This window comes from Pezoporus flaviventris, unplaced genomic scaffold, assembly GCF_033815535.1.
Source record: "Pezoporus flaviventris isolate CSIRO_AGI_PZ_B2104156 unplaced genomic scaffold, CSIRO_AGI_Pfla_v1 ptg000140l, whole genome shotgun sequence".
NCBI classification, from domain to species: domain Eukaryota; kingdom Metazoa; phylum Chordata; class Aves; order Psittaciformes; family Psittacidae; genus Pezoporus; species Pezoporus flaviventris.
In genome coordinates this window covers 549,412-574,698 of record NW_026892688.1, presented here as the reverse complement: position 1 = coordinate 574,698, position 25,287 = coordinate 549,412, and the positions used below count along the sequence as shown (strand labels likewise).

The 25,287-nt window shown below is 40.8% G+C and overlaps 1 long non-coding RNA gene across 2 annotated transcripts in view; it reads right to left on the bottom strand.

Moving 5' to 3' along the window:
• Positions 1-25,080, bottom strand: part of LOC133282782 (uncharacterized) — a 44,986-nt gene extending 19,906 nt beyond the window's left edge. Inside the window, exons 1-2 of one of the 2 annotated variants that reach the window (XR_009747705.1) lie at positions 24,807-25,080; positions 19,053-19,130 (exon numbers count right to left, since the gene is read on the bottom strand). This is a non-coding gene — a long non-coding RNA (uncharacterized LOC133282782). Of the gene's footprint in view, positions 1-19,052; positions 19,131-22,363; positions 22,746-24,806 lie in introns of those variants that run through there. The other variant, XR_009747704.1, reaches the window with a different exon arrangement.
• Positions 25,081-25,287: the final 207 nt, after the last annotated feature.

Genomic DNA, 25,287 nt, shown 5'->3' with positions numbered 1-25,287 from the left:
ATAACTAGGGTGGTTTTTTTTGTTGCTTCTCTGTTGAGACAGGTATTAAGTCTCCAGAGGACACTAACAGCACACATTCTGTGTGGATGTGTAGATAGAGAGTCAAATAGCAGACCAGTAAAAGCAGAGAATTGTAGCCACTCTACTCCTTCCAACTCCACCTTTAGAGATTGACATAACAAGTTAGATAGTCCTTCTTAGGAAGCCCAAAAGCCAAAAGGGCCACAGCAGCATGAACAGAGAAACTTCTAAAGCTAGGGTGTGGAAGATACAAAGATGTTTACCATCTCCAGTTCATTCTCAGGAGAATTAAAAAAAAATATAAATAAATAAAAGACCCCAAACTTAAATAGATCAGCCTGAAGCCAAACACAAAAATTTTGTCCTAGAACTGAAACACTAATCTCATAACTACAAAGTTAAAAATGTAGTTAAAAACAATAAAAATGAAAACATATCCAATCTTAAATTGCTAGATGGCACATATAGCTTTTAAAGTGCCATTTATTCAAAACACCTTTCCCACAGTCTTCTTTCTGCTTTGGGAAGAGGAAGAACAGACACCATCTGGCATGTCAAGCCAATTATATCCATCCCCTCAAGAGGACGCAATAATAAATAAATCTAATAAATCCATCACCTCAGACATCTTGATTTAGTAGCTAAATGTCTGTCTCAGTTTTTTCCAGCTAGAATCTCATACGAAACTATTTCTTTGGGCAAATTCGGCAACTTCCTTTTTCATCTCAAGCTAACTCACTGGACTGCTTTAAAAACTAAGTAAAAATAAAGCCTAGCTTGTTCATTCCTTGAAGAGTAACTTAATTTCATATGCCAAGTTGATGTTGTCAGCCAAGCAGGTTTGCACATACAATGTGCCTTTTGGAATACCCACAGAAATCCAACCAATTTAGATCAGATATACATATCAATAAGGGTGGGAGGGGGTTAGGAAATGCCAAATGACAACTCGGTATGCTTCTTAGAGTCTTCGTTTGAGTTGCATAAAGGTTGCGAGAGGGTGAAGCGAAAATCATAAAATATCAGCACGCATTAGAATGGAATTGTGAACAACAATGCAAGCACAGCACACATTCTTTCTTGAGCTCAAAACATCAAGTACGAAAAAAATAAAGGTTGGTATGCAGAAGAGCAATCTTGACATCATTTTTGCAGACACATGTAATGGTTTCCTTATATGTCTAAGCTTTTAAAACTATTATACTAAGACTGCTTAATCTTTCAAGAATCTCATTTCTACAGAAACAGAAAGAATGAAAGACAGTAGCTCAAGCAATCATGACAACATAGTCTGAATTCCTGCTCTTACAAAGAGACATTCCGAGCTACTTACTCCCATGTCTTGCACAGATTTCTTTCTCCACCCACAAGTTCTGCAAAGGAGATCAAGAACACACACACAGAATTCACCAGTTTCCCAGAACATTTGCAGGAACTTTTACCGCAACTTTTATCCATGCTGAAATCTGGGCATAAGCGATTTAAGTCGGTAACAGTTAAAACAAGTAGGTACCGGAGAAGCTTTATCAGAGGTACCCCTTTATAAAGTAATGATCATCTACCACATTTACAATATTTCTGAAAATAATCAGATGAGTATTTGTCAAAGCAGTAATTGGTAAATGGGTATTACACACAAAAATATACTATTAGCATGATAGAATATAAGGGACAATGAATACCAAACAATTAGAAAATATTTTTATTAGGATGTTGTTGTCGTTTATTTCATATATGTACACCTCCAACTGGAGGCTTTCTCTAATTTTCTGCAGCGGTATGTTGCCAAAACAGAACTACAGTTCTTATCACCACCAACACTAGTGTTAAAATAGAGGCAAAGTACTCTCAAGCAGCAACTCCTTCCAGTATAGCATCAGGTCCTGAATGTGGCCATGTAACAAAGCTACACAGGTAAATAATATATAGCTAATACAAGCCAAGCAAAGTATTTTAATCACTTCATGGGGTTCTATTATCAAACCTATGCAAATCTGGCTCTTATCCGGCACCAGTCCTTCTTCAAGGATATTATGGACTGGGCAGTGATAGAAGGCTTTCAGCATTAACAGCAGAGTGCTTAGACAACTGTCTTTTTTCAGACATATCTGCATGTCAAACATCTTCTGCAGTGTCATAACGCTGGGGGAGGAATCCACCATATGCACATACTCATGGAATACTAGAATAACCACCAACAACCTTTTCAGGGACAGTCTTCAAGGAAAAGGAAGGAGGGGAGAAGGCTGCACAGCTCTGTTCTCAACAGGTGATTGTGCCTGTCTTCAGACACACAAATCTTTTCCCCTTACTCACCTGAAACACATCCTGATTTTCAAAGTCTGTGCATCCCTTTAATTAGGGTTCGGAACAGAGCATCTCCTGCTTGGGCAAATTTGCTTTATGTAATACACAGGGATTAACTACAAAATTGAAAAGCAGAAAGAGACAGGACTATGCTACTGCACCTAAAATAGTTACCACGTAATGCATTTACAAACAGCATGTACCTAGGCACTTATATTCATATGTTCACATTTGAAAAAATGTTAGAAAGATGCTCAGTACATTGTTCCTACAGTTCAAGCATAGCTCCAAAGATAAAGATCTACATACAGCACTGTACCATAATATCCACGTGCTTGTAAATATGGATCTTTGAAACACACAAGCAGGTTTTTTTGTAGAAAATTAAACTTCTCCTAACTCTGTTTCTTTAAAGGGACATCACTGCACACAAGAATATCTACTTGTATTTGTAGGGGAGGAACAGTTCACGTCACCCTTTTTGAGAGCAAAAAAAGAGGCACTTGCCAACACTGCTGTCTCTACTGTTCAAACTTCATTAGATCCTGCATTCTGCATTTCAGACAAAAATTCCAAAGTAAATCCCAATTTTCCATCACTGAAAATTACGTTAGTCTTGCTCTGTCCAGCTGCTCCTCACAGAGACACTGAAAGACATATTAACCTCCTTCCACCCCCTTAGCTTTACATACCCATGTTTAATTACCAGATTATCTTCTGCAGCTCTGCCAACAGAATAACAGAGCTTTTAATTCAATTCCTACAGCAAAAATTCACTGCTTTGCCCTAAAATAGGGTCATCCCTCACTCCTTAACTGCAACGATTTATTTAGTGCTTTGCTGGCACAAGAGGTGACTAAGTGCACCAGAGGTCAGCTAACTGCTTGAAAGAACCAAATACCGATCCTTTTAAATTTCTCATTCCACTTCACTGTCCTGCAGTAACTTTAACAACACTTACACTTCAAGAAACATACTGAGTTTACACTGCTTCCCTATGTCCAAATGACCTCAGTGACACACGCATACCCTGTTTTCTTGAGTCAGAAATTCATCTCTAGAAGAACCCTACCACAATCACCACATTTTAAGATGCCTCTAGCTTTTATTACACCAAAATGAGTTACAAAAACAACCTCAGCCTGCTCATGGCACAAAACGAAATTATTTGCCATAGATGCCAGCCTCAAACTCCACCACTGTTAGACAAATGTAAGAGCCACAGTCCCAAATTAAATGAGTTATTTTTCCAGATAAGCAATTCCCAACTGAACAGAAAAGTGAGAAAACTTAACATTGTGACTACAATCTCTCTCCTGTAACCACAAGGAGTCTGAGACAGGGGCATGTAAGAAGGATTAGAATCTTGACTTTGTTTTCATTCCAAAGTGATTTACAGTTTCATGGCACTTTACAACTGCCAAACCTCCACACTGACTATTCTGCACATGGAGTGTATTATTTCTGTGTTTTCCATTAGCTCCTGTCTAGCTTTTACCCAGAAATATAAGAAGTAAATTTTGACCCAGGAACATTTAATATTTAATTAGGACAAGAGAATGCCTTGCAGAACATCTGGTAAGCAAGCTGAGCAAGGCAAGCTGCAGTCACTAAATCAGCTCAGCTGAGAAAGGCTTCATAGTGAAATGAGCACCTTACACTGCGGCTTGTTCTTCAGTCTTGGTCCTACAGGTGAGCAGATAAAGATTATAGTAGAAGGTTTATTTTTATTTCAAGATGAAGTGGACAAATTTATTACAACAGACACGCTTGATTTAGCAAATTAAAATACAGGATTTGTACCATGAATAGAGAAATGAGAGGTATAGCAATGATCTTCACAAAAATAAAGAATTTGCATTATAAATAGTGAAATTAGAGTTATAGAAATTATATTTGCAAAACAATTACAAGAACAGTATCTAGAGCTGTAATGTTTTCTCCAAGGTCTCACATAAAACCAAGGACAGCACAAATGTGAAAAACAAACAAAACAAAACAAAAAAACAACAGAATCCGTTGGCACTGCATCATGTTTTATTACTGATTTATTTCTTTGTCCTATGCATAAGACATGTACGTAAGCATAAAGAATGCAAATTTGTAACTCCTTGCCAGAGTACAAAAGATGTAGGAAATTGCTTCTGATGAGGATTTGTCATTTAAGTAGAACTTGCTTTTCCAGTATGCAGAAAACAAAAAGTAAACATAATCAGAGAAAAGATTTCTTTAGAGTAAATTGGAAAGACCTAAGAGAACCAGGGCTTTAACAGGCATTCAAACAAAGCACCTTTTTGCTTACTTGCATGTAAATAAACCTATTAAAAGGTTCCCTTCATGTATTAGCTTTCCTTTAAACCCAACAACAAAACTCCCACACAGTTATATCCTAAACCTGTATCTAGTGGTAATTTATTTAATTCTTGTCCTTAACACCAGTATAAATAGAAACAAAATAATCCCTGTAACAATCAGTTTGAGTCTCACCAACAAAGAACAAAGAGCTCTAACAAAACTGTAAGCAATCGATATGACCCTACTGCTCCTAAAGACTATCAGGAATCACTGACTGATTGGAAAGGAAAACAATCAGCTAATTAAACATAAAACAAGAGCTAGCAGATCTAATTGAGTAAACTGTATTTTGGTTTTGGTTTAGAGAAGAGTAGCACTGTTGGGTAGCACTACCCATCAACAACTGATGGAGTCTTCCCATAATGCCTAAGCAGAGATAGAACTTCACAGAACATGCTCTCATTAGCTCCTAGTGATGAAAATGCTTCAGGCTTTCCTTCAAGCAGCATGTACCATGCTCACACCCAAATCATCTCACACCAGGAAGTTAGAGCATTTGTATTTGAGAGCCAATGCTGCTGTGACAACACACCACTTAAGGGAGGCCCAAAATCACGGGGTACTTCCTATGTAACTAGTATACTTGGTCTAAAAAAATGAAACCAAAGAAATACTACACACACATATGCATTAAAATCTCAGCAAAATCAGAGGAATTAAGGACAGTTTGACACAGCTCACCATAACTTACAGAAAATAAACTTAGAATTTGATACAAATGAAAAATTTGTGTCAAAAGTGGCACAGGATGCTCCTACTAGGTGTACTGTTCTTCGTGTCCATAGTGCAGCGTGATTACTTTGCATTTTACATTAAGTGTTGAAGCTTCATTATCCTGCCAATCAGTAAGTTATTCTTCTAAATGCAGGTACATGACAGGCTTCACTTATAAAAGAAAGCTGTGGCTTGCAAGTGAGTTAATGACAGTCACCAATCTGCCAGTCCTAACCCTATCTGATATTATGTAATTAAGGAGAGACAATCTGATTTTCCCTAATCCTTTAATCCTCTGTTGAAAGAAGGAAGTAACTAGGCAATAACTAAAGTTATAACTGTATTTAAGATCTACTACAGACACCTCAAAGATTAACATCAAAGAAAACAAAATAAAAAACAGCTGACCGCTCATGCATAGCAACGGAAATGGCCTTCAAAAATTCAGATATGAAAGATAATTGCTTTTAAAATAAGAGCTAGTCTTCTCTTTACAAAGCCTGTGCTGCCATCCCTTTTCAGGAAGCTATGTTAAATCAAAGACAGAATTCCTGACTGCAATATCATTTGTTCTAATTGGGCTCAGAGGACACCCTTAAGTATGGCACAAACAAAGCTCATTTGAAAATAAAAAGCAGGCAAGGAGCCTGTTTACACAGGTATTGGTGTCAAAATATAGCTGAGGGAGCTGCAGGGGTTGAAGTAACCGCCCATCCTAGTGCACGTGCCTTCGCCTAAACATCACATTTTCATTAGAAGCATATTCTTTGCTTGTAGATCAGCACTGAGACACAGAACAGACCGCTCCAAGGCAGATGGCTGGTTGCAGCTACACTCTCCCACATACTAGATGAAAGCTAATGCAGAGCAGGAAGTGATACTGCCAACAGCAGCCACAACCACCACCGAAATAAACAAAACCCATTGAATTACTGAATAAAATGCTTTATGTTGGCGTAGAGGCAAATAAAGAACCTTACTTGAACAAAGCTCTTGGCCTCTTTTTATGTTAGAAAATGAGAGGACATGTACTAAGGATCACCAGATTATCACATCCCAGGTAAACACAACAGGGGGCAAGTCTAGACCAAGGAAGACATACCCTTGATCATCACATCAGGGAATGTATAAAGCAACTGGCCATACATAAATCCATGGGCCCTGATGGATGCACCCATGAGTGGTGAGGAAGAGGCATGGTCCTTGGCAAGCTGCTCTAGGTGGTCGTGGCTGAGTAGGGCAGCTGGACAAAATGACAGAATAAGGTCAGCAAGTAATAATTTCTGCTCTTGGTAACTACTATCCCTTCATTAAACAAAAAATTCCCACAACACCCCCCAACTTCAAATAAAACTAATAACCAGATATTGTAAAGCTTGACAAAGATCTTGCCTCACTGATTAATTTCAAGGACGCAAGTCTAAGCATTTACTCATTACTAGTAACTGAATATATATTATAATTGAAAAGAGATGATATATTTAATTCATACACATGCGCATACACAGTAACTCAAAAAACTTTTTCTAAGAAAACTACCATGGTTGTATGTTAGTCAAGTTATTTCATCTTGCTTCCTATCTGTCAAGACAAGACACAGATGGTGATCTTCATGATTTGAAGATCATCCAAGAAAAAGCTTTAGTGCTTATTTGAAAACCACAATAACTACAGGGATACAGAGCCCTATTATGAATGTACAGCTTCTCAGCACTGACCCAACAGAATAAATCTCACCTATCACCAGAAAATATATTCCATTATTTGGAAATACTTGCTCCTGGAAGCACTCAATAAGAACACAAATTCAAACATTCTGATCAGTCTGAATAAAGAAGATTACAACAGTGGCCTTCAAAATTTCAATAAAGCACTAACTCCATATTAATTTTCCAAGCTCAGCTCCTTCAGGAAAAAAAGTAACCAGTATTAAATGAAAACACTGCATGACAGAAGTAAATTAAGTCCAAAAGAGGGCACAGAATTAATGACTTACAAACAGAACAGAAATATGAGACAACAAAAACTACAGAAAAAAGTCAAGTAAAGGTAAACATCTGTTTTGAATTAGTATTTTTAAGAAATAACTATGAAGCTGAGAGTTAATTCTAGAATTCTCAAAAAACATGAAAGAGGAAAAAAACAAACAAACAAACAAAAAAAACAAACAAGCAACCAAAACCGTGCCAAACATGTAAGATTATCCTTCAGTAATAGTATTTGTTGATAAATACTTGTTCTAAATGGAACTGGCACAGAGAAGACCACAAGTACCAACCATAATAGCTCTAATATTCTTGTACTTGTGGGCAGTGTTGTCAAAATAGTACTCCTACCCTCCCCAGACATAAAAAAAATTGACACAATAGGGTGGGGTTACAGAACCAGTTATCTGAACTAAAAGTAGGAAATTTATCGTTCCCTTTATTTCCCTCCTCCCCCAACTTTCTTGCCATTGTAACAGAGAAGAAATGCCCAAATTTCAGCTCAGAGACTGCCTGACTAGGGTGAGGGAGAAAGAAATTAATGGGAAGAATCTAGAGGAAATTATGGTCTATGCTTACCTAACACCAGCTGCTTTCAATTCATGTTGTTAGACTCTAACACAAGATACTACAGAACACTGATAACCTCACCTAGTGGCACTTTCCTCATTCAAAAACACCACCTCTGGCTCTCCATGGGGAGTATGATATGGCAACTGTAAAAGCCACAGTGCAGATTTAAAGCCCCAGCGCATATTTTCCAAGATGTCTAAGCACCAATGTTGGCTTGAGAGCACTTGCTTAATATTGCTACATTGTGATGACACCTTATTTTACTTTGAGTTATAATATCAGTGCCACTGTTCTTACACCAGTATTTTTTAAATTTTAATTTTACATGATTCAAGTGTCAGAAATGGCAATAAAGGAAGCACTTGCAATGAAAACTGACTTGCCCAAAGACAAAGAGTTACACTGGGTCTGTTAGATCAGTTTCCTACCTAGTCACAGTTTCTGGATCTAGAGCTGGTCTATTTCAAAAATAAACTGTGAAGTGGAAAAGCAACAAATACAAGTTAATGTTTCATACATCTTACTGAAGCTTAAGACTGCAGAACACAATATGGTAAGAGTAAAACACTCACATAATGAATCACTGAGAACATCAGCAAGTTTTCTACTACTTTATTATATAACAAGTGAGAGGACTGATGTAGTGATTATTTACTCCCAGGCAGCAAAACAGGATGAAGACAAACCTCAGGACAAGCCAGAGCATAGCTCTGGGGAGACCAAAGAACCAAACATTTCCACAGATCAAAGATCCTCTCCCATAATCAAGCAGTGGTCTGAGAATAAGCATAGACATCTGAGGAAAGCTATCTGACTTCAAAGCACATTTTCCAAAATAGATGGTTTCTGATCGATCCAAATCATGTGTGCGATTAATTTCTGAAGCAGCAGTTACTGCAAGAAACAGTCACAAGTGATCAAATGATCAGACAGCTCCTTGCCACATTAGTTAACTATGGAATACCTCTCACTAGCAGGCAGAAAGACCATAAAGCACAGTGTCAGAAAGAATCATTGCTGTAACTCATAAATGAGACCCACAAGGTTATCACAATGGCAAAGTATATCCAACAAGCTGATCAGAGTTTTGCAAGCAGCCAAAAACTGTCCCAGTTCCTTAACACATTGCTGGCTTGAATGACCAAGTACACAATTTTGCTTCCAGTCTGATTAGATTAAAAAAACAACTAAGGCAAGTGGAAGAACTGAATTGATCACCAATTCACAACACATGCCTACTGTTTCCACTGATACATATCATGACTGCAACAACAATACATGAATCAATAATATAGATAATGTATTACTGCATTATCTGTATTATCCTCTCACATCCTTAGTAATAAAAGGCCAAGTGTCACAAGACACTAGGACTACTGTTAGAAGACCAAACTCTACATCAGAATTGTCTTTTGAAGACCACACAAAAAACAGTAATAGGCCTCTAAATGCAACTCTCTAGAAAAGCTTTCTCTTTGACACAAGCAAAACAGAAGATTTGGTAGCTATTCACATTGTTCTATTTCTTCAGAAGGTGAAACAGACCACATAAGATAAAAGAAGTTAAAAAGAAGCAATGAACATTCTATATCCTACGGAGGGGGGAAAAAGCTGATATCAAACTTTTCAGGATAGAAGCAGAACATGGAGGGAGACAAGTAAAACATCATTTTGTTTGATTAACTCTCTTCAGAAAGAAAGTTGAGAAAGTTTCACTGCAACATGCTCTTTTTCATGACACCTGATCATTACTTATTTTGCTTCGGGTCAAATACAGCCTCAGCTTTATCACCATACAACAGCATTGCACAAATACCCATTATGTGCACTTCTGCTTTCAAAAGTGGTATGGCTATGAACCTGAAAACGACCTCTTTCTTTATACGAAAAAAGAAGTCGGCTCAGAAATGTTTTATTCACTTATCTTCTCTTTAAACTCTGTCCCAGTCATTTCAAATTCAACAAACCATAATGTGTACTGGTAGACCTGTGGAAGACACTGCATTTCAGGGCTTGGTGATCTTGGGCAAGTCATATCTGCTGTATTAGGCCTTGTACTTAGGACTTGGGAAGCCCCTGTGTCAGTATGGGCAGCTGCTGCAAGAGAATCTGCTGGAGTGTCCCCTCCCAGACTATGCTGCATGATGATGGGCATCATGAAAGAGACAACCCTCCTGCTTGTCAGGGGAAGACACACTGCATACACTGCTGATATATTGTCTGCAACAGGAAAAAAAAGTTAACCAAAAGGAGACGCTTTTACTTTTACTCCAGCCTGTAGTCTCTAAAGACAAAATTGACAGGAAATTGCCTTCTATTTATGGGGAAAAAAAAACATAAACAAGAAAAAATATAGACCACAAAAAGAAATCAGGACTGTGGATGGACTGATTACACCCTCTGCTTCCCCATTCAGCAGAGAAGAAAGTACACCAGGACCAATTAACTACCCCAGTCTGGTGGCTCACATAAAAGCCCCACTATCAATTGACTAGATTTGGATCTAGCCCCATAGGGAAGAAACAAACCTTCTATTCCACTGACAGTACACTGGAGCAGTCGTGACCGTCAGCAGGAGATGTTTCTAATGACTACAGGACCCATTTCTATATATGAAAAAATCCCCAAACTGATTAAAATTAATCTGGGGGGGCAAGAACATGCTTGTGAATATCTTTATTATTACAGCTGGGCTCCTATGTGCTTTCTATGGCAAATGTACAGGTAGCTGACGTACACGAATAAATCACTGGGCATGACTTTTTGGCAGGCAAAACTTTGATAACAAGGGGCAAATATTCTTTTAAGGTTCATACCATCACTGTGGCAAAAGTGGTTACATTTCCTGCTTTTGGAGCCTCCCTCAAAACAGGTTACATCCAAACAATACGGGCTGCCCAGAGGCTACATAGAGATCACCCAGATGATAACACCTATTAGAGGCAGGAGTTATTCTGAGCCCATTCCCCCTCTTCAACAGCCACAGTAAAAGTGCCTAAGAGTTCGCAGAAAATGACAGCTAATTAATGATCACGACACACCCCACACTCAGAGCTGCAGTGTCCCCATGCTATACCATTCTCCTCCAGCAAGCTCTACCTGAAGCGATGGCATTCTGCATGGAATGCAGTGAAGGCTTTATCATTCCAGCTGCTAATGAAGCACAGGAGCAACCTGCACAATTATGCTGGGATCAGAAGTACACCTTCACAGTACTGCCCCAGAGGCATTCACACACCCCCACAATTTGCATTGCGCTGGTAGACTAGTGTTTGGAAGATTTTAATACTTCCCCACGCTGTAAATGGATCAGTTATGCTGATGATGTCATGTGTGGTGGTCCCACTAAATCAGAAAGTGAGAGAAACACTAAGTAACATTACTGAGACAAAGCAAAATCATGGTTGGGAAATCAACCCCAAGAAAGTTCACAGAGCTGCCACAGAAGTGAAATTTGGAAGGAAAACCTGGCAGGGAGTTTGCAGAGTGATGCAAAAGTAAGCTAACCAAACCTTTATATGGCAGAAATGCAGAGCAAAGCAGAAACAATGAAGATTACTAGTCTTTGCAGGTTCCTGAGGGAATTTATACTTCACCCAGATATTAAGATCATTATGTAACATAGTACGAAAAGCAAAAAAGACCAGTTCTTTCCAGAAGAAAATATAAGTACTGCCTTTGAATAAGCACAGAAAGCAGCTCCCCATGCAGCAGTTTAGGCTAAAAATTAGCCAATAATCCTTTTAAGCTCAAAGCCCTACTACTGGATGAGAACATGGCTCTGTGGAGGTTCTGGCAGCAAGGGGACAGGTGGCACATTCTGTGAGGCTTCTGGTCTTAGAGGTTGCCTCCATCAACACAAAACTACAACATCTCTGGACTGCTTATTCAGCCCTGGCTGAAACAAAGAATCACCCATGAGACCAAGGTTACTGACAGCAAGGCTCCCAATTTTACAACAGGTATTGTCAAATAATGGTTGGACTTGGATGATCTTAAAAATCTTTTCCAACCTAGTTGATTCTGTGATTGTTCTATGAAATTACTTCAGTCAGTAAACTGGGAAGGTGCAACAGACTAGCACTGTGAAACTGAAATACTGCACTTCTATGCTTACATCCGCCAGCACAAAGAAAGTAAGAGCCTTACAAAAGAAAACAGCACAATTGGCCTGGTTAAGGCAGTGTGCCTCCACCACCTAATCTGCCAGCATCTTGGGCATAGCAGGCCTCACCATATGAAAAATTAACCCAGCAGCTGAATGTGTGGCTCACCGATGGATCAACAAGGTATGTGAAAGAAAAACTGCAGTGGAAGCAGCTGCCTGTGAAAGACCTGGGCAAACCTTCCTAATCTACCACGGGAAGGGAGGAGCAAGCAGTATGTAAAACTGGCGGCTACAGCTATGGTGCTGGAGAAACCATCAGCTTCAGAAATCTTTAAACTGACTCCCAGGTGGTATCTAAGCGTCTCACACTGCAGACTAGTAAAATGACAAGCAGATGACTGGACAATACACGGTAAACCTCTCTGGAAGCAAGACTGGGTAAAAACCAGAGAGCAAGTGCAAAAACCAGTGTGCTCTGTTGAAATACTCAGATGTCTCACGTGAGCCAGAGTAGGAGCACATTATTTCCCCAACATCCTCCAATGAGGAAGTGTTAGTGAATTGGGCTCCTAAGAAGTCAGGTTATTCAGGAATTGTTCCTACTTACAAATGGGGACAAAATAGATGCATTCCTTGCTCCAAAAGGCCGTTCAAAATGCATTTTAGGAATACCAGATCTCCAACTTAATAGAAACAAGAAAACTGCTACAACAGCGCTGCAGACAGACAAAGTACTGGATGGTCCCAGGCCGCACCTCACAGACACCACAATGGGCCACTTAAAAGACGCCACAGTTTGCAGTAAATACCAGCGATGGCAGATACATGTACAACCATCTGGCTGTACTGCCTATTTCCCACGCCAACCAGAAGGCCAGTAGGAAAGACCTTCACTTTTTAAGCCAATGGTTATGTATCCCCATTTGTATTTCATCAGACGATGGCGGTCATTTCCAGGACAAATGGTCCTGCAGTAGGCTGGTGAAAACCAGGTAGCATGGGTTTATTATGCATCTCATCAACCTTGTGGAGGTGGTTTAGCAGAACATTCTAGTGCCTTACCTAAAATACAATTGTGAATTCTTCTACCCACACTGCGGTGCAATAGGCCAACAGTGCTGGCATCAGCATTAATAAATCTAAATAGCAGGGGAGGAGTCCAGGGTTACACCACTGACAAAGTATTGTTAGCCCACCACCATACAGGAACATCACCAGACAGGAATACTAATACCAGGCTCCTGTCTGAAACTGAAGAGGGGTGCATCTGAGCAGTGGGCGGACAACCTTGCTTACAGTTATCCTGCCAAGATACCATCCCAGGCTCTGGGGACTATGTTCTTAATTTCAGGACACTTAGAGGATACTCCTTAACATGTTCTGCAACATGTATTTCATAAAAAGCTGTGGTTTCCATTTGTTCTGCTGAGGGCAGATGGGGCATCCTCCCCAGGGAGTCAGCACAGCACCTGTCTGCAGAGACAGGTCAGCAGCTTGCGCATCACAGCAATGCACAGTCCCACCTTCCTGGCCTGCTTTGGGGGGCCAACAGAAGCTCTGGTGGGAATTATAAGGCAAATATTTAGGAAATGCCAGTGTGTGAGAAACGGGTGTGTGGGAAGATCCCCCCATGCCATGGATTTTTTGCAATAGGATGCAGGGTGATGGTTTTAAATTAAAAGAGGAGAGATTAAGGCTGAATGTGAGGAAAAAAATCTTTTATAGTGAGGGTGGCAAAACACTGGCACAGGTTGCCCAGAAAGTTGGTGGATGCACCCTCCCTGGAGACACTCAAGGACAGGCTGGATGTGGTTCTGGCAACCTGATCTAGTTGAAGATGTCCCTGCTCATTACAGGGAGTTGGACTAGGTGACCTTTGAAGGTTCCTTCCAACCTAAACTATTCTGTGATTCTACAACCACCCTTGCAGAGATTGCTTTATAACCGCTGCTACATACTACTGACCTTCTAAAGACAGAAGTACAGTTTATACTTATTAGCAAGAGATACTATCGCTCTTTCATACAAACTATAATGTTAAAACATCTTTGGCATAAAAGAGTTATTAAGGTCCACTCCACAAAAGCAATATCATAACAACTCACTGCCACTACCTTCACAGCTTGTGAATTTAGGGAAAATATTAAAGATAATTGTCCTTCTTGAGTAAATTATTTGGGCAATTTCTCATGGGAATTAGAAGGCATTTTCACAGAAATCACTTTGTCTTATGTCGTGGTTTAAACCCAGTCAGGTAACTTGTTCACTCACTCCCAGTGAGTGGGGCCGAGCTGACAACAATAGAGGTCCGTGTCCGTGTCCCCCCCCCCCCCCCCCCCGCACCAGGGCTCTCCCCTTCCCCGCTCCCGGAGGAATGGGGAGGAGGATCGAGAGAGTGCAACTCCTACGGGTTGAGACAAGAACAGTCCAGCAACCAATGTACAACACAAATCACCACTGCTACTATCAACTACAACAATGGTAAGGGAAAATAACAAGGGAAGAGAATACGATACCACCGGCCAAGAAAACGAGTCCCACCTGGAAGCCCGTGTCCTTCCGGGTAACTCCCAGTTACCCCTCACCCCAGGCATGACGTGCTGTGGTATGGAATACCTCCCCAGCTAGCCCGGGTCAGGCGCCCCGTCCCTGCTTCCTCACAGCTTCCCCTCCTCCCTGGCAGAGCATGAGCCTCACAAAGTCCTTGGTCAGGGTAAACATCACTTAGCAACAACCGAAAACATCGGCTTCACCAACACTGTTCTCAGGCTGGAAGTCAAAACACAGCACTGCACCAGCTACCACAAAGGAAAAAGCATGACTGCTACTGCTGAACCCAGGACATCTTATTAACTAACAATTCAAGCCCACTTCAGATATTGAGATCACAATTTAAAGAAACACATTTTCAGGCCTTCAGTGCTACTGTCAGCAAAATCAAACTCAAGCCATTGCTAAAGCTGTACCCTTAACCATGGGGCAGCAGGTAGAACACCCAGATAAGCCTTCTCCTTCTCTGTGAACCTCCAGAACAGCCATTTAACACACTGGTATGGAGAAACTGTTATTTTAACTAACCAGACTTAGTTACCCAAGCATGTGTATTTTACAGTCTCTCATAACACCATCACAGAGAAACTGGTGAAATATAGTCCAGAAAAACAGACAGTTAAATGGACTAGCCAACCTGCTAGGCTCAAAGGGCTTTAATGATCAGTAACACAAAATCCTCCTGTAGGCCAGTCACTAGCAGTGTAACCCAGAAATGAATACTGTCTCCAGCCCTGTTCAACATCTTCACTGATGAACCAGAGCACTGAAGGAGGGAGGAGTGGCCAATACACCAGAGAGTCATGCATCCATCTAGAAGGAGCTTGACAGGCTGGAGAAAGTGGCTGACACAGACCTCATGCAGTTGAGCCAAGTTTAACACAATGTTCTGCATCTGGGAAGGGACAACCCCATGCACTAGTATAGGATAGGGGCTGGCCAACTGGGAAGTAGTTTTGCAGTAAAGGCCCTGGTGGAAAAAGTGAACAGGAGCCAGCAGTGTGGACTCATGGCAAAGGCAGCCAGGGGCATCCTTGAGGAACAGCATCACCAGCAGGTTGAGAGACACAATCCCTCAGCTTCCAGTTAGGACTGACAAGGCCACACCTGGAGTGCTGTGTCCAGTTCTGGGCAACCCAGTACAAGAGACACATGGACACACTGGTGCAAGTACAGAAAAGGGCTACAAAGATGACTGAGGGGCTAGATCATGCACCATACAAGGAAAGGTGGGACTTCTTATAGACTGAATAAGAGAAGGCTTGCTGGGGAACAGGTAGAACATTATCAATATGTATGAGATTCATCAACATGCTTGTGAGGTGGGCTGATGCCAACCTCATGAGGTTTAACCATGACAAGTGCAAGGTCCTACACCTGGGTCGGAGCAATCCCAGGCACAGCTACAGGCTGGGCAGAGAAGAGATTCAGAGCATCCCTGCGGAGAGGACTTTTGGTTGTTTGTTGATGAGAAAATGAACATGAGCAGGCAGTGTGCGCTTGCAGCCCAACCATATCCTGGGCTGCATCAAAAGGAGAGTGACCAGCAGGTCGAAGGAGGTGATCCTACCCCTCTACTCTGCTTTTCATGAGACCTCACCTGGAGTATTGTGTGCAGTTCTGGTGTCCTCAACATAAAAAGGACATGGAACTGTTGGAACAAGTCCAGAGGGCCACGAGGATGATCAGGGGACTGGAGCACCTCCCATATGAAGACAGGCTGAGAAAAGTTGGGGCTGTTCAGCCTGGAGAAGAGAAGGCTGCATGGAGACCTCATAGCAGCCTTCCAGTATCTGAAGGGGGCCTATAAGGATGCTGCGGAGGGACTCTTCATTGGGGATTGTAGTAACAAGACGAGGGGTAACGGGTTAAAACTTAAACAGGGGAAGTTTAGATGGGATGCAAGGAGGAAATTCTTTCCTGTTAGGGTGGTGAGACACTGGAATGGGTTGCCCAGGGAGGCTGTGAATGCTCCATCCCTGGCAGCGTTCAAGGCCAGGCTGGACAAAGCCTTGGGTGAGATGGTTCAGTGTGAGGTTTCCCTGCCTATGGCAGTGGGGTTGGAACTAGAGGATCCTGAGGTCCTTTCCAACCCTAACTATTCTATGATTCTGTGGGGTGAAGGCAGAGAAGAGTGCCATACTCAGTGGTATCGACTGACACGGTAAGTGGCAATGGGCATAAGCTGAACCACAAGAAATTCTATCTGAAGAGAACACTTGCTTGATCATGAGGGTGGTCAAACATGGGAAAAACCACACCCAAGCAACTGTGGAGTACCTCCATGGAGGTACTCAAAACCTGACTGATCAGGCTGTGCCAGGCGCCCTGATCTAGCTGACCCTGCTTAACTAGTGGGTTGGGTTATACTACATGACCTCCAAAGGCTCCTTCCCATCTCAACCATCCTGTGATTCTATATTAATCTCACAGGAAAAAAGCTGGGTGAGACAGTAAAAAAAAAATAAAAAATTAGTAAGCCTGCTTTTACTGTCAAATTGTTTAATTACCATTCTTGTAACTGCCACATGTAATAAAAGCTATATTATATAGGAATAACTTTTCTAGAAATAGCTAGGTTCTCTAAAATTAGGTATCACAGAAAGTGATTAATTAACATACTTGATCATTTTGTGATCAAAATACATTAATACTGTTGCAATACAAATGTTAGTAACCAAGCAGGGGAAAAAAAAAAAAAAAAAAGCTATCTGAAGTCAGGATATAAAAGATGTATTAAAATCCACCAGAAATCCTTAATCTCTTCTATAATGAGATCGAGATGCTTAGTACAATGCAATCCAGCTCCTCAACTTGAGTTGAGGATACACCATGCTTGCAAAAGGAATTAAATGCAACTGAATTTAGCCAGTCTGAATATAAATAATCCATGGAAAACTAAAGAATATAACACAGAAGTCTGCAAGAGAGCACCTCTGATTTAAAAAAAATGCTAGCTTTCATAATTTTTTTTCCCTCTTGAAATGGACTGCTGTAAGCCTGTACAGCTGACCAATCAGTTTTCAAGTTCTTTTTCTTTATTCCTGAAAATACCTAGCTTTATGGCACACAAGCATGGTTCAAGGAAAAAAGAACTCTTATTAAGGGAAGCCAACTTGTAAAGCAAATTAATCACTGGCACTCCAGAACCAAAAGAAGTCCCAGAGCAACAGCACGGTTTTGTAGATAAAACACTGGACTACAACCAACTTTGGTACCTGCACAGATGTAAAGGTGTAGCTTTACATAGAGTTGACTCAACTGGGAAGGGCTACACGGAGGAATCATAGAAGCAGATTCCCATCTTTCATCTAAAACAAAAGGTTATGGCTTCCTGGAAAGAAATGGATGAAGAATTTAAGTATAATCATGTATCACTGATGCTAGATTATGAATGTGTATTAATGGACCTCACAGAACAAAGCAACTATACTCAGTCATTCTTGATATAGTCTTTAAGTACCTGTTAACAGAGACATGAGAAGTAATACATTTGCTGCATCACAGGTCAGATACATGACCCATTCCAGTCTGTCTTTCCTGTCTTCTCCTCTCTTCTACCCCACTTCACATTAGCCCAATCTTCAATTTTCAAGTTTTTCCTTTCAAGTTTTTTGGTCAATAGTTCACATAAGCCACACGCCTCCTATCCCAAGTTTTCTAGCCCCTTACCTGATCCACATCAGATCACCCCCAGACTTCACAGGATTTCTCTCTCTCCTAGCTGTACATCCCCACTGGCTTATGGTCCCAACAGTATCTACATATGCCACATTTCTCTGCCAACTGGCTTTCTACAGCGGACTTACTTTCTCCTCTTCTCCTTGGTTCACCTACTTTTTCTCAAGTTCTCTTTCAGTCTCAGCTTCTTGATTCTTTATTGTCTTTACAGCAAGGCAACACCTCAACCCTGACATAGAAGACTTTACCACCAACACTTAATAATTTGTCAACATTATAAGCTACAGACCTCAGAAACTTACTGTGGGAAGTATCAGACAGCTTTTTTAAGATATAACAAAGGAATTCTTTACTGTAAGGATGGTGAGAGAGTGAAACAAGGTGGCCAAAGAAGGGGTAAATGCTCCATCCCCGACAGTGTTCAAGGCCAGGTTGCACAGCCTTAGGCAGCATGGTCTAGTGTGAGGTGTCCCTGCCTATGGCAGGGGGGTTGGAACTAGATGATCTTAAGGTCCTTTCCAACTCTAACCACTCTGACTCTATGATCAACATCCTGTAGTTTAGAAATGTACCTTGGAGTTACTTCTGCCTAACGTCTACATACCTGTACATGAATTCATGTTAGTTTCACTGAACGCGCTTTTAATAAAACAGAATGAGAAGGAGAAAGAGAACAGATTCTGAAATAAAGAATAATTAAGAGACAGAGGGAAATGAAAAAATGAGTGACAGAAGAAACAAAATATGAATTTACTTACACTATCTTGGCAGATTACACCATCTTTCTTTGATGAAATAGAAAATCCTTCCATCAGACAAAAGAAAATGCAGCAGACCTGTCGGGGTGGCAGAATTTGGTATATTTTCACCCATCCTACAGCATGGAAAATTACTAAACATGAAGAAACTGGATTAGAAGATGTTAAAAAAAAATCTATACGAGTGATTAAACAAAGACAAATGTGACTAGCATTGAAATGAGTGGAGCGACAGTTTCATTAACTAGGAGTGTTTCAAAAACGTAGCCTTAGCATTTGCATAAAGGAAATTAACACAAAATATTGGAGAGAACCTATAGAATCTGCTGAAGCAAGGCTGAAGAGGTACTGCTCATTCACAGGAAGATCACAGTGCCTTAAGAAAGAAATGGGTAATTTTGACAATCAAATCAACATAAGTATCTTTTTGTTTGTTTCTGTTTTTATTCCTGTTTTTATGTTGAGCACTTCAGGACTGCCTGCTCTTAGCTACCAGTTTATCAGCTGGAAAGAACAGATCTATTAGGCAATTACATGATCACAGCTACTGTGATGTGCTCAAAATAACAAACAACAATAATAAAAAAGTGATTTTAAGGTGTACTTAGTAATTTCAACTTTCCTCTATTACAGATCTGCTTTTATTAGTGTCACTGTCTCCATGTACAACAGCAAGTACAGTACCAGTCAACATGTACAAGAAAGGTTTGTTCAAACTGTAAGCAGTAGGAGAAGGGGCTACTGGAGTCACAGAAAGATCTCAAGTTGGAAGGGACCCATAAGGGTCCTCGAGTCCAACTCCCTGCTCCTTGCAGGGCTACCTAAAACTAAACCATATGGCTAAGAACGTTGTTCAGATGCACCTTAAATTCTGACAGGCTTGGTGCCAGGACCACTTCTCTGGGGATCCTGTTCCAGTGACCAACCACCCTGTCAGTGAAGAACCTCATTTCAGGTCTGAACTACCCCTGATGCAGCTTCATTCCATTTCCTCGTGTCCTGTCACTGGTTACCAGAGAAAGGAGATCAGCACCTCCCACCCCACTGACCCCTCTTGAGGAAGCTGTAGGCTGCCATGAGGTCATCCCTCAGCCTTCTCTTAATTTTCCAAGTACGTAATGAGACAAAGACAGGCTGGATTGTTCAGCCTAGCAACATAAAGTCTAAAAGCAAACATTATTGCTGTCTATAAACAAACTGAAGTATATCCATCAATCACAGGGAAAGAACACAGAATTAAGCTACTGAATGATACTAAACAAGAACGAATGAGTGTATAAAGGCCATGAATAATTTAGGCCGGAAATTAGACATTTAGACATTTTTTAAATAAGCCAGAAGGAATATGCTGTGGATCATCATTTTTAAGATGAGTAATTGTTTTATTATATGGATTGAAAGACATTCTTTGCAGGCCTGCAACAGAAAGCAAATGTACAGCCACTAAAATACTCGTTCACATACTTGGGTGGAAGGGATAAAAGTGAAACAAATCTTCTACAGTTTTATAGGGGTCCTATAGGATTAATCTAGCTCTGTGCCTAACAAAGAAAAAAAATGGAAAAAGAAAAAAAAAGTTTCAGTGTAAACATTTCTTCATAATCCCTTTTTGTTTCTAAGTATGAAAGACTAATAATGCTATTTTCTTCCTAAGTATAAAAGACCTGAGGCATATGCAAACACAGAAGACTGAAAATTAGTAGGCCTCTTGCAACATCCAGTGGGAGTGTCAGAAGCAAACTTCTGGTGTTTTATTTAAGCCCTGATTAACCCTACACACTAGGAACCATGGCAGAGAGACAGATTATTTTAAAACACACTATACACCTTTGATACGCGTGCAGCTTGTTTTACAATCATTTGAAATACCTGCCTGTTGTAGAGATTCATATAGTAAATATTGTATTATGACACCAGGACCATGAATGTAAACAGCACAGATTAAAGCAGCAGAGATGGAGTAATAAGAATGGCATGCCTGCTGCAAATAAAGAGATCAAGTACATGGAACTGAAAATATGCACTATGACTCAACATTACCCTTGGCATTCTTTGTCAAAAGGAAACAGCAAAGATCATGCAATATCATTAACAGTCAAGAATAACCCAAAGGACTTGATAGCAGCATCCCTCACTCCCCTTGTCACTGCCAGTAATCCTGGACGGACTGATGGGGTACCCATCTGTCCTGGTCTTCATAAATGTAGGACTGCAAAAGCATGAATACAAAAGGAAGGAAGAAATATGAGGTAATAAATATGAGTTTATGAAAATGACTTTGTTCAAAATAAAAGCCATGTTTCCTTCTATTCAGTGATCCACTGTAGCTGCTGCACTTTAAACTCTTCCACTTCATCTGGTTGCACATCCTGTTTGGCCGTCGCAGAACCACGGTATCTTAAAACAGACTATTTGCCAAGTGATATCTGTTGCATAAAATATAGGAAGTTCATCACTACAGCAGGAACAGCCTAGGTTATCGTTTATTGTGTTTTAGTTTCAGCAAAACACACTTCTTTTCTTTGTGTTAAATGGCAGATTCCTCTAATTGAATTATGTAATTGATAATACACTGAAGGGTGAAGGGAAAGTGACGGAACCCCTTTCTCTAAGATGGGCAGCAAGTGCTCACAGTGCATGGAGTGCTGTTACAACAGCGCTTTTCCAATTAATGACTGCTAAGTGTCTCAGATGAAGGTCAGGCAGCTTGTTTCTATTAAGGAAATCAGAAAAGCTTGCTTTCTTTTCGCATCTCTGCACATATAATCTACACACATTCTTTTAGAGGCTAATTTTACATTTCATTCACGTTCACACATAGAGAAGAAAAAGAGTGTCTCTGTGCAACTTGTGTTTCTCAAAAACAGTAATAATAAACCCAAATATTTTAAGATGTATACCTGAAGAACACCAAGTTTCAAAAGCCAGCACTAACCACGAAGTCTGCTTCCCATTTATACCTACGCTACTTCTGTCAGTACTTGTTCTTTGCTCACATGGTCATGAGCTGTATCTCATAATCTTTCTTGATTTCACCTTATGCTTCCAGAAGTTCATCATAATCTTAACATACAAAGTACTCCACACTTTCAGTCCCACACACTCTTAACAGCAAATTTACCAAATTGCATTGAAATGTATGTTTTAACACAAATAAAAAAAGCCATCATAAAAATGAAGAAATGCTAAATCAAAATATTTTTCAAGTAAGACTTTAGATGTCTCTTTAGGAACATGTTGAGCAATTATTTTAAAAAGGCTTTTAGTTTAATTCAACATCCCTGAGGAGTGTAACAGTCTATCCTCCTTACCTTGACCAACCGGAGGAAACTGAATCTGAGTACAAGCAAGACCGGCAGGACATTATAAGAGTCCTCCTCTTATCCCAGAGAAATGAAAGGCTTATTCATTAAGGAGCATGTCGTAAATCCTATCTTTCAGCATCCCAAAGCACTTCAATTTTACACGTTCTTACTGCCTTACAAAAAGCTAAAAAAGAAGGGGGGGCTAGGGGAAAGAGAGAAGGGAAGGGACAGCAATGCCAAGCAGAGATCAAAGAAAGGTTCCATGCAGTATCCTACAAATATGAAATGTTTCAGTGGTTACATCTCCTTTCAAGCTACAGTTTTATGTAATCAGAAAATACTTGGTTGTGCTCTAGGAAAATATCCTGTATTTATTTGATTGATCCAAGGTCTGCAGCATTAAAAAAAAAAAAGAAACCAGCTTCAGCTAGGCTCACTAGTTAAGAGCATGTCCAATGTTTCCTTCAGCCACTTTAATGTTAGACTGAACTACAATGCTTCAAGTAAAGATTCTTTAAAAGAATATTCTTAATACTTTGGCTATACAAACTGTCATTCTAGACCAGACTGGTAAACCATTCTGGCAACAATTTGCACAGAGCAGCCAGCACCAGATATTGTTCTCTAGACACAAGAGGACTAATGTGGTATAACCTACCATATGGAATATGGCTGATATGGTATAACCTACTCCATAAGGCATTTAATCCTGTTATAAGTTGTTTTCAGGTATAGAGCAGAAATACTTTTTCTAGCTTGTTCAATTTGATTTGTGATTATTTTCAAATTTTTGTTTGTACTAATAGCTATGACTTTGGACAGTACTATTATATATATAAGCATCACAGGAGATTTACTCCTCTCAAATATCACCAGTAATGGTCACATCCAATTAAGTGTGAAATGGAAACCTGGCAAGTTACAAAATGACTCCATTTCATTGTACATGCCATCATTCTTAGGTGTGCAACATGGATGCTTCTGTCAATCTGTAAAATGAGGACTGCAGAACAAATCCCAACCTCCCAGCTACCTTGAAGCCATGACTACGTGGAAACTGGAAGCAATATGCTAAGAATAAGTTTATCTTCAATATGTTTGGATTTTACACCACAGTTCCTTAGAATTCATATGTAAGTAATCAAGAAGAATACTCTTCTTAAACTGAAGATTTTGTGGTATCAGCCATATACAGAGAAATAATTTCCAGAAGAACAGACTCAATCATATCTTCTTTTATATGACACTCAGCAGCCCAGAGGTTCTCTCACTTGACAAAGAAGCAGATAAAGCAACGAAGTGGTGGGTTTCTATTTTGGACTGTATCTCTGAGATTACTTTGAGCCTGCCTGCGCACATGCTTGCGCAGACCTCTGCGTCCATCTGTCAAAGGAAGACCTTGTGTGTTCTATATCTGCTTTTGGCTGCTTGCTACCCCTTACCTCCAGACCTTCCATTTTTGCCCGCACCAGTAATGGGATGCCTACATCAAAGAAACTAGCTGAGTACATGAGGATTAAATTCAACCTGCTTTCCATTTTTTTTTTTTCTGTTGGCAAACATGCATCAATCTTCCAGTAAAGTTATTTTAAAAACTATCTCCTGATTTGAGATCTACAGTACACGACAGACACCTGAGTTCACATCTATAAAACAAGACAAAGACAGAAACAACAGTCTGAAATACAAATCATCTAAAAAATAAGTTTGATTAAGATTTTGGGATTGAATTGTACTTTCCTTAAAGCTACATTCACTACTGGTGGTTTTAATGCTGGAACACCCGTATATACAAAGGAGTGCCCCCAGTCAAAAAAGGAAACAAAAGGCCTTATTCCTATCAAATGAAATATCATAAAGAGAACTGACTTACTAAAAGGCTCATCCTCTTGTAAGAAGACTCCCATTTCCATGCCAAATATTAATAAGTAGCGTAGGATTTCTAATTAGCAGCAGTTAATTCTCTTTTTTTTTATTGGATTCTGTAAGAGCACTCACCTGCAAGCCTACAGAACGCCACCTGAGCACAATCTGTGGTAAAACATCCCCACTTACCAACACCACACCTGGAGTCCCACCACAAGGCAGTCAAAACACTGACAGCGGTTTTACTGTTTCAGAAGGGCTTGAAACCCGCCGGTCCACCACCAGTCACCACAGCACAGCCCCAGGCTGGCAGGTGAATAGTTGTACTCAAATAGGTGTGCTCAAAAACACGTGCAAATCAAAAATGTGGGATACAGGCAATACATCCGTCATAACTAATGCAACTACCTACAAGGTCTAATACGTTGGTTTTTTTTTTTTAAGAAATTAACAGAATGAGCAGTGAAGGCTTCAAAAAGAAAGGGGAAAAAAAAAAAAAAAAAGACAACAGCCACTCCCAAGCACTAATGGGAAACGTACCACCACAGCTCCGAGCAGCTGGAAGTCAAGACTAACAGAATACCAACGCTTGACCGCTTTCCCTGGCTGGCCATCCAGAGGTGAAGACATGCCGGCACCGGAGTCCGGCGGGGCGCCGTGCCGTCCCCCCCGCCATCAGCCATATTCCCCATTCCGGGCGCGCCGCTCCCCAACCGCCGCTGTCCCTTTAAGCCGGACTCTATGACAAGCGGGAGTCAGCGGGCCCCGGGACGGCCGCCCAGCTCCCCCACCGCCGGCCCACAGCGGAGCCGGCCTCGCTTCCCTCCGCGGCAAACTTTGCCGGGAGGGAAGCTCTTCCTTCCCGCCCTCTCCCGGCGGGGAGAAAGGAAGGCTCGGCAGATAACCTCGACGCGCCCACCCCGTCAAGCAGCGGCAGGACAAGAGCTCCCCTCAGGGCCGCCGCAGACCGGCGGGGCTGAGCCAGACCCGGGTGTCCTGCCGCAAGCACCGGCCTCGGACAGCCCGGCCCAGCAGGGAGTGGGGCCGTGGAACGTGTATCCGGG